The 13,964-nt window shown below is 33.9% G+C and overlaps 1 protein-coding gene across 1 annotated transcript in view; it reads right to left on the minus strand.

Moving 5' to 3' along the window:
• LOC6040654 overlaps positions 1-13,964 on the minus strand; it is a 110,329-nt gene that overhangs the window by 83,917 nt on the left and 12,448 nt on the right. The window contains exon 3 of the mRNA XM_038261361.1: positions 11,294-12,354. The gene's annotated coding sequence lies outside the window, so the exon portion shown is untranslated. The remainder of the gene's footprint in view (positions 1-11,293; positions 12,355-13,964) is intronic.

Raw genomic sequence — 13,964 nt, forward strand, 5'->3', positions numbered from 1 at the left:
ATTTTTAGTATTTTTAGTATTTTTAGTATTTTTAGTATTTTTAGTATTTTCAGTATTTTTAGTATTTTTAGTATTTTTAGTATTTTTAGTATTTTTAGTATTTTTAGTATTTTTAGTATTTTTAATATTTTTAGTATTTTTAGTATTTTTAGTATTTTTAGTATTTTTAGTATTTTTAGTATTTTGAGTATTTTGAGTATTTTGAGTATTTTGAGTATTTTGATTTTTTTTTGAGTATTTTGAGTATTTTGAGTATTTTGAGTATTTTGAGTATTTTGAGTATTTTGAGTATTTTGAGTATTTTGAGTATTTTAGTATTTTGAGTATTTTGAGTATTTTGAGTATTTGAAGTATTTTGAGTATTTTGAGTATTTTGAGTATTTTGAGTATTTTGAGTATTTGGAGTATTTTGAGCATTTTGAGTATTTTGAGTATTTTGAGTATTTTGAGTATTTTGAGTATTTTGAGTATTTTGAGTATTTTGAGTATTTTGAGTATTTTGAGTATTTTGAGTATTTTGAGTATTTTGAGTATTTTGAGTATTTTGAGTATTTTGAGTATTTGGAGTATTTTGAGTATTTGGACTATTTTGAGTATTTTGAGCGTTTTGAGTATTTTGAGTATTTTGAGTATTTTGAGTATTTTGAGTATTTTGAGTATTTTGAGTATTTTGAGTATTTTGAGTATTTTGAGTATTTTGAGTATTTTGAGTATTTTGAGTATTTTGAGTATTTTAAGTATTTTGAGTATTTTGAGTATTTTGAGTATTTTGAGTATTTTGAGTATTTTGAGTATTTTTAGTATTTTGAGTATTTTTAGTATTTTGAGTATTTTGAGTATTTTGAGTATTTTGAGTATTTTGAGTATTTTGAGTATTTTGAGTATTTTGAGTATTTTGAGTATTTTGAGTATTTTGAGTATTTTGAGTATTTTGAGTATTTTGAGTATTTTGAGTATTTTGAGTATTTTGAGTATTTTGAGTATTTTGAGTATTTTGAGTATTTTGAGTATTTTGAGTATTTTGAGTATTTTGAGTATTTTGAGTATTTTGAGTATTTTGAGTATTTTGAGTATTTTGAGTATTTTGAGTATTTTGAGTATTTTGAGTATTTTGAGTATTTTGAGTATTTTGAGTATTTTGAGTATTTTGAGTATTTTGAGTATTTTGAGTATTTTGAGTATTTTTAGTATTTTAAGTATTTTTAGTATTTTTTGTATTTTTTTGTTTTTTTTTTGTATTTTTTGTATTTTTAGTATTTTTAGTATTTTGAGTATTTTGAGTATTTTAAGTATTTTTAGTATTTTAAGTATTTTTAGTATTTTTTGTATTTTTTGTATTTTTAGTAATTTTAGTATTTTTAGTATTTTTAGTATTTTTAGTATTTTTAGTATTTTTAGTATTTTTAGTTTTTTTAGTATTTTTAGTATTTTTAGTATTTTTAGTTATTTTTAGTATTTTTAGTATTTTTAGTATTTTTAGTTTTTTTAGTATTTTTAGTATTTTTATTATTTTTATTATTTTTAGTATTTTTAGTATTTTTAGTATTTTTAGTATTTTTAGTATTTTTAGTATTTTTAGTATTTTTAGTATTTTTAGTATTGTGAGTATCAACAATCATATCTGGATTCGATTCCCATCTGCTCCAACCTTCCATCGGATGAGGAAGTAAAATGTCGGTCCCGGCCTTGGTTGTTAGGCCGTTAAGTCATTCCAGGTGTAGGAGTCGTCTCCATGCCATAAGTACAAACAACACACCAAACCAAGCCTACTCCGGTGGAATCGCTGGCGGCGGTTGGACTCGCAATCTGAAGGTCGTCAGTTCAAACGCTGGGGTGGAAGGTTCCTGGGAGTAGAAAGAGGTTTGGGTGCTCTCCCCATTCAAGGCGTCGGACTCCTAGGTTCGAGCAGAAACTTGCAATAGAGACCACAAAAGACCCGGGGGTCATTAATGTGAATGGTTTGATTTTTTTTTTGAGTATCAACAAGATTGGAAAATAATCTCCAGAAACAACAATATCGTGCTACCGGAATATGGAAAGGCACTTCAGCAGCAGCAGCAGCATCCCCAACAAACAAACTGGAGTAAGAAAAAACTAACTTAATCCACCTATGTGGTTGATGCCTTCCTCACTTTTTACCAAAAATGGGTATATGAGTGATTTCATCATTTTTTTAGATCCAGAAAAAAAGAATACAATGTATAACTTATGTGGTCATAACTCGAGACAGGGTTGCCAGATCTTCAATGTTTTGGACTCATTGGAAAGGCCTTTCAATTACCTAACCAACGACGGGTCGGATGATGGATCCGGACTTAGTTTACATACATTTAAGTGAGATCCGGCTTCAAAAATGTACATGAATACCACTTAAGTGGTCATAACTCGAGACAGGGTTGCCAGATCTTCAATGTTGTGGACTCGTTGGAAAGGTCTCTTGATTACCTAACCAACGATGGATCGGATGATGGATCCGGACATTGTTTACATACATTTAAGTGAGATCCGGCTACAAAAAAATTACATAAATATCACTTAAGTGATCAGAACTCGATACAGGGTTGCCAGATCTTCAATGTTTTAGATTCGTTGGAAAAGTCTTTTGATTACCTAACCAACGATGGGTCGGATGAAGGATCCGGACATTGTTTACATACATTTAAATGAGATCCGGCTACAAAAAAGTACATAAAAATCACTTAAGTGGTTATAACTCGAGACAGGGTTGCCAGATTACCAATGTTTTGGACTCGTTGGAAAGGTCTTTCAATTACCTAACTAACGATGTATAACATGATGATGTTTGGTTCAGTTTACTGCCATTTATTCAACATCCAAAAATGCGAAAACACATTTTTATACATAACTTTTGAACTACTTATCGAAACTTCAAACAATTCAATAGCATCGTATGGGACCCTAAACCAAGTCGAATGCGACTGGTTTGGTCAAAATCGGTTCAGCCAGTGCTGAGAAAACTGAGTGACATTATTGGTCACATACACACACACATACACACACACACATACACACACACATACACACAGACATTTGTTCAGTTTTCGATTCTGAGTCGATATGTATACATCAAGGTGGGTTTTCGAGCTTTAAATAAAAAGTTCAATTTTAGAGCAGGATTATAGCCTTACCTCAGTGAGGAAGGCAAAACGAAACGACTGGAAAATAAAATTGTCCAATTCACTTCCATAATGCCTTCATCAGCATAATCAGCAAGCAATAGAACACACTGGTCCTCGTCCCGTTCGTTGGCCAGACACATAACTACAGAGCACTCATATGTTTGAGTGCGATTATATGCTAGTGTTGGTGGTTTAGTGTGCGTGTGATAACGTTTGTTTCTTCTTTTTCATACCCCCACAAACACAAGTAAACATAGTCGGAGGCTGAGCTAAGGATCAACTTCCGAGTGCTAAGCCGGAATGAAAAGGTAGTCTTTCGCCAGCGGTCTTTGTTCAACGGAAAAGGAAAGTTTCACACATACAGATACACACACACGCGCAATCTTATACATGTGTTTGTTCGCGTCACTGGAAAAAGTTTCCTCCTGATTCGAAATGTTAGACATATTTAAGGGGCACTGCTTTTAGTCCGTCCTCCATCGTCGTCGTCGTCGTTATGGGTTAGGATTGGGCGCTACGGGATTACGCATCAAGTCAAGTTCCGACATTGAACGGAACACAAGCGTGCTGTGGCGCAACTGGTACGAATGGGGATCGATACGGGAAGGCGTCTGCTGCTGCTGCTGCTGGGACACAATTTAGGCACGTTCACAATATGGATTTCTTCTCGTGATGAGATGGAGGGGTTGCGTACACTTTGGATTGAGGTAGTCTTTTGCACTCAGATTATGTCCCATTACGGGAGAATTAAGGGGCACAGCCATGGATTACACGTACAGTGAAGAAGATTTTGGGGGCGGATTCTGCATGGAAATAATAGGATCCCTCCTCTTTTTGGGTTAAAGTGGCAAAAAACATTCCCTGATGAAGTGAGAAAGTTAGGAAGTGAGGCTCGTATGGGTTTATTGTTATTGACTTTGGCTTTTTGTCAGTAATCAAAACGAATTTTCGACAAATTTGATTTCCTCAAGGTATACTTTGGCACACTTTTGTGTTATGCACACAAATATTAATCAGCTAAAAATAAGTTGAGTTTCTAAAAGTAGCTCAACACTGGCACCACCTGTGAATTACCCTCTATTGAAGGTAAACGAGTGCAATTCACATGCTCCACATTTTTGCTCACACTTACCGCAACAAATTGAAAACAAATTAGCCGGTAATCGGTTTCAATTAGTTCCACACAACACCCCCACCATCCAACATGGAATTTTCACTCTTTTTCTCACTTTTCAATGCGGATGCGCTTTTCCAGCCACAAACTCGCGTCCGGAATCTGTTTATTTGCCTGTTTTCCTCACCACTAAGTTGGAAAGTGATATGGGTTGGTAGAGGCTTATTGAAAAAAAAAATTGTTGCTGGATATTGAATTGCCTAAATAAAATCACTTTAAATTATAGAAAAGCTAAAAACTATGTTTATAAACATCAAAAATATTTAAATCAGTCAGTACAGAGTTACCGTAAATTGAACCGAATTTAGAGGTTGAAAGAGCGATGGGAGCAAGTGCAGTTCAGGAATGTGCTTTTTGGCAGCCAAGGATCTGGCAAATTGCAATTCAAGGACCATTTCTCTAGAAAGTGCCTCTTTAGACGAGTAGGGAAGGCATCATAGAAAAAGTTGTTTTTTTGTTCCTCAAAAAATGGGTGGTTTTATTATCATCAAATTGGAACCTGATAACAAAATTAGGACGGAAAACCCCAGAATAAAACATTCCACAAAACTATAAAAACCATTAAAAAAATACTTTTGGAGCTTTTCAATGTTAAATCAAGTCAAAAGACGAACTATCATTTTTTCTTTCAAATAAATGTTATAAGTCTAACCACCGATACTTTTTAATTTTTTTGTCTTATTTCAAAGAAAAACAGTCTGAATAAAAACACAGAATTTTAGAGCAATTCAATTCTTATAATTTAAAAAAAAGCAATGTTTACCTATGTTGTTGCACTGAATTCATTTTAACCAAAATCAATGCAATGCCAGATTTGTCTGGCAACCTGGCACCCCTGTTTAGGCCCTACTAAAATGTGAATCTTAATTCCAAAACTTTCAATGTTTTTTTTTTCAATAGATCATAAAATTTTACAAATGGGTAATTCTCCGCCAACTCACACAGCAGTTGCCCCGACCCCTCTTCGATTTGCGTGAAACTTTGTCCTAAGGGGTAACTTTTGTCCCTGATCACGAATCCGAGGTCCGTTTTTGATATCTCGTGACGGAGGGGCGGTACGACCCCTTTCATTTTTGAACTTACGAAAAAAGAGGTGTTTTTCAATCATTTGCAGCCTGAAACGGTGATAAGATAGAAATTTGGTGTCAAAGGGACTTTGATGTAAAATCAGACGCCCGATTTGATGGCGTACTCTGAATTCCGAAAAAAACGTATTTTTCATCGAAAAAAAAACTAAAAAAGTTTTAAAAATTCTCCCATTTTCCGTTGCTCGAGTGTAAAAAATTTTGGAACATGTCATTTTATGGGAAATTTAATGTACTTTTCGAATCTACATTGACCCAAAAGGGTCATTTTTTCATTTAGAACAAAATTTTTCATTTTAAAATTTCATGTTTTTTTCTAACTTTGCAGGGTTATTTTTTAGAGTGTAACAATGTTCTACAAAGTTGTAGAGCAGACAATTACAAAAAAAATGATATACAGACATAAGGGGTTTGCTTATAAACATCACGAGTTATCGCGATTTTACGAAAAAAAAGTTTCGGAAAAGTTGGTCGTCATCGATCATGGCCGTTCATGGTCACCCGCGACAGACACGGACGACGAAACAAAGAGAAACGCTAAAAGTAACTCTCCTGAAGAAGTTTTGAAGAGAATTTTATCCTACCGCGGTCCAAACTGCTATGCTGTAGCTATCTTGAAGAGCTCTTGTAGAACACCTGGAAAAAATGTTACTTGGGGTGGGAATGTTTGGATGAGAAATAAAATTTTCTTTTTCTTTTATTTGCTGTACAGTCCAGACTCGATTTTCCGAAGGCCTCAGAAAAATTGTACTTCGGATAATCGAATCAATAAAAAACAATATTTCCTTTATTTTATTTTCGATTGTCAAGCATAAGTACGACCCCTCAACTACTTTTAAGTAAAGATGGTGGTCAAAATGGCGGTTACGAAATACTGAAAAAATACATTTTTAGAGTATTTTTTTAAAAAGGACATATAAGTTATTGTCTTTCATATGTTAATAGAACCTTATAAAAAAAACTCTGGATTTGTTCATTTTTGAGGCGGACACTTAGTAGCATATCATTTTTGTTATAGCTGGCAAAAAATCATGTAATAAGTTGGAAATGTAGAAATATCATCAGGATGTCAGTTAAGTCAGTTTAAAGCAAAAGCATGCACAATATGTCTTTTATAACAATTTTTAGCTTAGCTTAGCTTAGCTTGGTTGACCGTACTCTAGCCGAGCATAAAGCACGCAATAGCTAGGTTGGCGCCGATAAGGAAAATTAATGCGTCAGGAATGTGCCGAATGACACATCACCATTCATTTGTCCTTTTGGTCGACTCCTCACGATCAACGGGGGAGGTAGGGAGGGATTTGATGATTGGATATCCTATAGTGATGCCTAAGAACTTAGACGACCTCCAAGATATCCGGATTTGGAAGGGGAAAGGGTTTGATGGGATACTTCACAGACGAATGAAGTAGTTGGCGTTGGTAAATAATGAGAAAATTGAAATGCAATAATATAATAAGGAAGAAATTAGAACGCTCTCACCAAATTCAATTCTGGGATCATCCAACCAGCTCCCAACTCCGATGTAAACCTCTTCCGTAGGCCACGTAGCCTCCCCCAGTTAGGTCAGCAGTTGACTCTGTTGACGCCATCCACATCCGGCATCCACAAACCACCGACGTCGTCCATGAAAATATCTGCAGGAGCACTTTCAAAACTTGGTCCTTTCCCCTCCACTTCCATGGAATCTCCTGCGATGCCGGATGTAGAATCCAGCTGGTTCACCGCAGTAACGACTGTCGCCGTCGCCGTCGAACTGGTTTCCAGCTTCCGGAGGCGCTTGGCCCTGATTTCTTCCAGAATAAGCTCCTTCTCGGATTGTTACGCTTGAGAAATTTTCACTGCTGAAGCCATTTTTATTTTATAGCTTTTCAAACAATTTTTTCTTATGAATTTGGTTGAACTTAAAAAATATATATATTTATAGTTATTCAATGAATGAGATTTTTTGAAAAAACGTGACAGCTCGAAAAATGAACGCGTCTCAATATGTCTTTTATAACAATTTTTCATCAGAATTTTAAAATTAAAATTACTTGTTGTGCTTCGAATTTCGGACACTGATAAAAGCTGATTCGAAATCCGGACACTTTTGCTTCGAATTCCGGACACTCGATTTTACTTATGAATCGCATGAATTTGGACTGAAATGTTAGTGAATGGCATTCTTTAGGTCTCAAATAAGCAGTTAACATCAAAACAATCGATAGTTTATATAAAAATTTGCTAGAATTTGAGGAAATTGAAACCATAAATTTCTGCTTTGGCTTCCCGGTGCTTCGAACGCCTATGAAATATTTCAAGTGAAATGTTTCGCGTTTTTGGTAAACTTATAATTTTGTTGTATTTAATTGTTTTGGCATTAACTAAAACGTTCAAACAAACTTTAAATGCAAGTTGATGTTGGAATTCATCAAATAACACAGTTTTGGCATTCATAATGCTAACTTATATCCAAATAATTGATAAAACAATATGAAGTGTCCGGGTTTCGAAGCGTCCGGGAATTCGAATCATGACGTTACACCATTCAAATTTTACTAAAATGGGGTCACAGAACTCTAATTTGTCGTCAAAAGTAAGAAAATTAAAAAAACGAAAACATTTTTTTTGTTCGTAATTCGATTATCCGTAGTCCCATACAAATATTCGGATAGTCGAAATTCGGATAATCGAAACTTCGGATAATCGAGTCTAGACTGTATTTAGACAATCAGAGGTTCAATCTTCAATATCTCGTTGGTAATTTTATAAGATATTTACCAATCCTTTTGAAAAAAAAATGTCAGGAATGGACAATCTTGGACACAACATAAAAAACCAAAAACAAGAATTCTTTGATTAAAATTAAACTTTAAGTGGCTATATCTTGAAAACAGAGCACTTAATCATAAAAACTGTACATTTCTTTTCAATTGTGAATTTGATTTTACATCAAAAAGTGAAGTCAAACACAATATTAACAATCATTTCTATTTTTTTTTTTCAAACAATCATTTTTTTTAAATCATAAATCTGTGGCAAAAATAATTGTCAATATTTATCTATGTCTCGAATGTTGCAGGTTATTGTCTCCTAAAACAAATCACAAAGTTTTAAAAAAAATATGGATTTTAGGAAATTTACTTTTAGTGACAAAAGTCAATTAGAAAATCGGCAACTTTTTCTCCGTATGCCTATTTTTTAAATAGTCTACAACTTTTCCGAAAACAACAAATCGATCAGAAAATTTCTCCAATTGTTACAAAATTTCAAATACTATGGTACCATTTTTGTAAGGACAGCTGCCAAAATTGCATGGAGTCTTGTATGGGTGAACCAATGACACAATATGGCTTCTTTGGTCGAAGGGGAGGAGTCCACATAGTTTGAACCAAATCATAAAATATAACAGCAATTCCATTTGAAAAGGGTAGAATCCAAAAAAAGTTCTCTGATCGGGCTCAAAATATTTCCTGAAGTTCCTTGGCTAGCAAAAACCACATTTTTCAAAAAATCATAACTTCACGCTAGTGCGATCGGGCTTAAAATATTTCTTGAAAAACCCACATTTTTCAAAAAATGATAACTTCACGCTAGTGCGTCCGGGAAAAAAAATCATTGAAATTTTTTTTTTAAGCAACTAGGAATAGATCTTGCTTAATGAGTATTAAATTATTACAATTAGGTAAGCTTTTAACAGGTTGATGTCATTTTATCAAAACAATATTAACTCCTTACCTCCAAATTAAAATTGAGATTTTTTTACGTTTTTGTTTAACATGATCAACTGAAATGAAAATCGAATTTGTGCAAAAAGAATTAATTCAATTGGTTGAATACCTAGTACTAAAGAAATTTCAATTTGAAGTAAAAGAATTCACAATTTTGTTGCATAATATTAATTAAAACCAAGATCATAACAATGTTGAATAAATTTAAAATTTCCTGGGAATTCCCGGGATTTCCTGGGAAATTGGCTGAAAATTTCCCGTTTCCCGGAAAATTTGTAACCCCGGGAACTTGGACGCTCTACTTCACGCCATTTCAACCGATTTTGGTTGTCTTGGACGCAAATGATTGGTAATAAATAGTCTTTCTAAAAAAATCCAGCCCTACATTTAATCGACATTTTTGGTGCGCCACGCGAAAAATCGCAAAATTAACGAAACTTTTTTTTCTCTAAATATGCGATAATTTTAAAATTTCAGCGATGACCTATACATGTTTGAGTACCAAAATTTTCCAAATTAAAAGACGCCACTTTTGGTACCCATTTATGTATAGGGCATCGCTTGAATTTTAAAGTAATCGGATTTTTGGTGAGTAGTACTTTTTTTTTCGTTCTCATCATTTTATAAACTTTGCGCGCGGCGCGCCGAAAATCCCAGTTTTTGTTTTCAATAAATCATATCTCGGAATTTTTGAGTATTGTACGCAAAATTTTCCAAGAAATCCGATGAAAATATTTTCAAACATTGGCCCTTTCACCGTCAAAACGCCAATTTAAGTTTTCATACGACTTTTTCAAATGTTTGGCTTGTTTTTCGGTCCTCAAATTATTTCTCCATGAAAGGCCAACTAAAGTTGGTTGAAATGATGCGGAAGTATATTTAAAAAAAATGTTGATTTTGCGAAAATTTAACGAAAATTGCCACTTTTGAAACCACGGGCCTAATTATTTTGTCCAAGGAACCCCCACAAAAATTTTGAGTTGCCCTTTTCAAATGGAATTGCTGATAAAAAAAATCCGGTTTTGGGACAAAATTGCTCTTATGAATTTTTAAAATCTGGTTCCTCACCCATCTTGCTTAGTTGTTTTACAAAAAGTCAACAATTCTGATGCAAATCATTTTTGATTTTTGGTGGATTAAGTTAGTTTTTGTCAACAAATGACCAAAGTTGGCAATGAAAAGGTAACAGTTAGAAAGGTCTACTTGTGGGCTGAAAAGTACTCAGATTTTCTTATGTGTTTCCTTTTTTTCAACTTTTTAATATAATAACACTGACCTACAAGAAATGACAAAAATGACTGCGCAGGCTCAACTCGAGGGGAAGCATAAAGTTTGGGGTCCCCAGAATCACGCACATTTTGAATTTTTCAAAAATAGTTTGTCTGGTCCGAATGGCTTTTCTTCAAAATTAGTGTGGAGAATTAGGGCGGTTCTTGGCTCTTGCATACAACCCAAAAATTGCATGCAATATGTAGGAGAACCGAACCGCACTAATTCACCATACAAACTTTGGGTAAAAACCATTCGGTCCAGACAAACTGTTTTTGAAAAAATTCAAAATGCACGTGATTCTAGGGACCCCAAAATTCATACTTCCCCTCGAGTTTAGTCTGCGCAGAAGTTTTGTTGTTCGGTTTAATTCCATACAATTTAACATTAATAAGTACTATTACTCGCTCCTAGAATTCTACATATAGTATTAAAAAACTGGTTGGTTGGTTGGTTGGCAAAAAAATATACACAGAATATGTTTTTATGTAGCTGCTGAAAAATCACAACATTTGGGATCAATATCCGTTGACATCGATAAATATTCGCTAAACGACGCAATAAATTCACCACGTCAAACCATTCCTTGCCCATCCAGGCATGCATCCTTCTCCCTCTCGCTCTCTATTCCCCGCCTCAATTCGTCAATTGGAGTCCATTTGAGCAATAATGGCAGGTCGTTTGCCAGCGCAATCACAGACCCATCAGAATCAATCTCGTCCATACTCTGGTAAAGCTCCACGGCTATAACTGCACAGAAGCCAGCACAAATCTAATCTTCCGTGAAGCGTGAAAACCCATAAAACCATCAATCAACACACTCGGAACAGAAATAACGATTCCACCACCCTGGGTGTATAGACAATCATGACTGGGTGAGAAGGGGGGGGGGGGACTGCTGATGATGCTTACCTTTTGCCTTTTGAAGGCTCCTGGGGACTGGGACCTCCCGCAGACTGCTTCCTCTTCCGGTTTGGTCCGTTTTCGTCGAGGATCTCTTCACTGGCTCACATAAACTATTATCATTCGAGAGTGCAGGGTTGCCAAACCAAACAATATTACATCATCAACCGAGGAGGGTGACGAGTAGGGCAGTGCTGCCAGACAAGCAGACAGACAGTCGACTTTTATATCACTACTATTTTTTTTCGATAGGACCCCTCGAAAGGTCCGTTTTTTTTTTTTGCTCAAAGGACGACTCTCTGGTTATATTGCTCCATATAAACACTCACATAAATCACCACATCGGCTTCTCAATCGAGCGTGTACAGATTTTGTGCACTGATGGGACTCTTCTTTTCTTTTTTGCTTTTTTCAGGGCCCTCGGGTTATTTTGGACCAAAACACACAGACAGAAAAATAGCAGCACTCTATTTTTCACTTGCTTTATGGGCTGCGATAGCTTTTTCTCTCGATTTTTCCTCCTCGTCGTTTGGTTTGGGAAGCCGAATACAGATGGAGCTTCGATGGACCGAATCCATGATGATCGCCTCTGGAGACCTCGGATGAATGTCAGCAGTTTTTTTTCCTTCTTCAACTATCTCTTCTCCCGCTATGATAAATGAACTTGTAATCCTTGGGTAGTTGATTTTTCCTCCTCTCACTCACGACATGCACACCTCAGGTTCACTTTCCAATTCAATTTGGGTCATCAATTTCGCTCCATTATTATTTTTTGATTTATATGCAATTCTATTTGCCTCTTCACCTTATCGCTGGCGGTCTTCTCTTCAATTGATATTTTCAAATCGAATTTTTCCCCTCTTTCCCAGCAGTGGGGATAAACTTTTCACTCTGGTTCTTCACGTCGTCAGTGCTTTTTCTGGATTTTGATAAAACTTCGCTTCGATGCACTTTTTCAATTTTAGATGACTTTTCCAAAGGATTTCATCGTCACGCTGAATTTGTTGGTGGTATATTCATGATTTTTCTTTCTTTATACACACTTTTAGACACAAAAACTACTTGCTTTACTAATTTGTTGAAGATTATGAAAAATAATTTTTTTGATGATGTGCTAACTTTTCATTTGTCAATTCAAACATGTTCAGACGTTGTTCAAGATAGCACAAATACGACTTTTTCCTCAAAACATTAACCTTTTTGAAAAGCTATAAATATGACTTTTAATATGAAAAAAAAAAGACTGACTTTTTCAAAAATAAAAAAACTAAATTACAGATAAATTATTGATTTTTGCACAAAAATATTGTGCTGGTTTTCATTTGTTGAAATTTACCAAAATTTGATTCGATCCAGATGCTGTGAAAGTCTACTGTATATTTTAAAATTGAAAATAAGATATTATGAGCATAAATAATCAACATAAATTTTTGAAAACAATGGCTGAAAATTTATTAAAAATTATCTAAAATATAATAAAAACAAAATATGCATATGAAAACTATAGGAAATTTTCTGATAATTCTTCCTACAGGTTAAAAAAAATTAAAAAAAAAACATTTCTTAAAATTTCTGTAAATAAAATTTCGATTTTAAATTTGATTCAACATTGTTAAAATACATTTAAAAAAATTAGCAATTCTCTACAAAATTGGACGATTTCAACTTTTTTTTTATTTTTTATATATTTTGATTTGGCTTAAACTTTGTGAGGGCCTTCCCTGTGACCAAAGAAGCTGTTTTGTGTCATTGGTACACCCATACAAGTCTCCATACAATTTTGTAAGCTGTCCATACAAAAATGGTACGTAAATATTCAAACAGCTGTAACTTTTGAGTGAATTTTCGGCAAAGTTGTAGGTATTGTTGAGGACTATTGTGAAAAAATAGGTACACGGAAAAAATTACGATTTTTTCATAAACTCTTCTTTACAAAAACTCAACTTCCCAAAATACGTATTTTTTTATTTTCGACATTTTTTGATATGTTTTAAGGGACAATAAAAATCTAAATTTCATGACATAAAAATTTTACCAATTTTTTTATGTAAAACAGAACTGGCAATCGAAAAGTACTTTACAGATTTTTTGAGTAGCTCAGAAAATTTGTTATAAAATTGTCTTTAAGACATTGAAGATTGGACCTCTGGTTCCTGAGATACAGCGGCTTAACGAAAAAGAAACAGGAAAACTGAAATTTTTTAAGTCTCACCCATGCAACCCACAATTTTCTAATGTCGATATCTTAGCAACAATTGGTCTGATTTTCAATTTTAATATGAAACATTCGTGAAATTTTCGGGTCTTTTCGAAAAAATGTTTTTGAATTTTTTAATGTTTGCCCTTTTGAAATGAGCAAAAATGTAAAAAATATAAAAATGGAAATCACAAGCGATGTATTTTAAATGAAACATTTTTTTGAAAACACTCAAAAATTTCACAAAATTACTTATTTTCGAAAAAATATTCCAAATTTCAGATTTTACAATATGGGTATCAAACGATCGGGATATTTTCATACATTTCGAATGTAATAACAACATATTTTGAAAACACTCAAATTTTTCACAAAACTACGCATTTTCGAAAAAAATACTCAAAATATCAGTTTTTACAAAATGGGTATCAAACGATCAGGATTATTTTATACATTTCGAATGTAATAACAACATATTTTGAA

This window comes from Culex quinquefasciatus, chromosome 3 (assembly GCF_015732765.1).
Source record: "Culex quinquefasciatus strain JHB chromosome 3, VPISU_Cqui_1.0_pri_paternal, whole genome shotgun sequence".
In the NCBI taxonomy this organism is placed as follows: domain Eukaryota; kingdom Metazoa; phylum Arthropoda; class Insecta; order Diptera; family Culicidae; genus Culex; species Culex quinquefasciatus.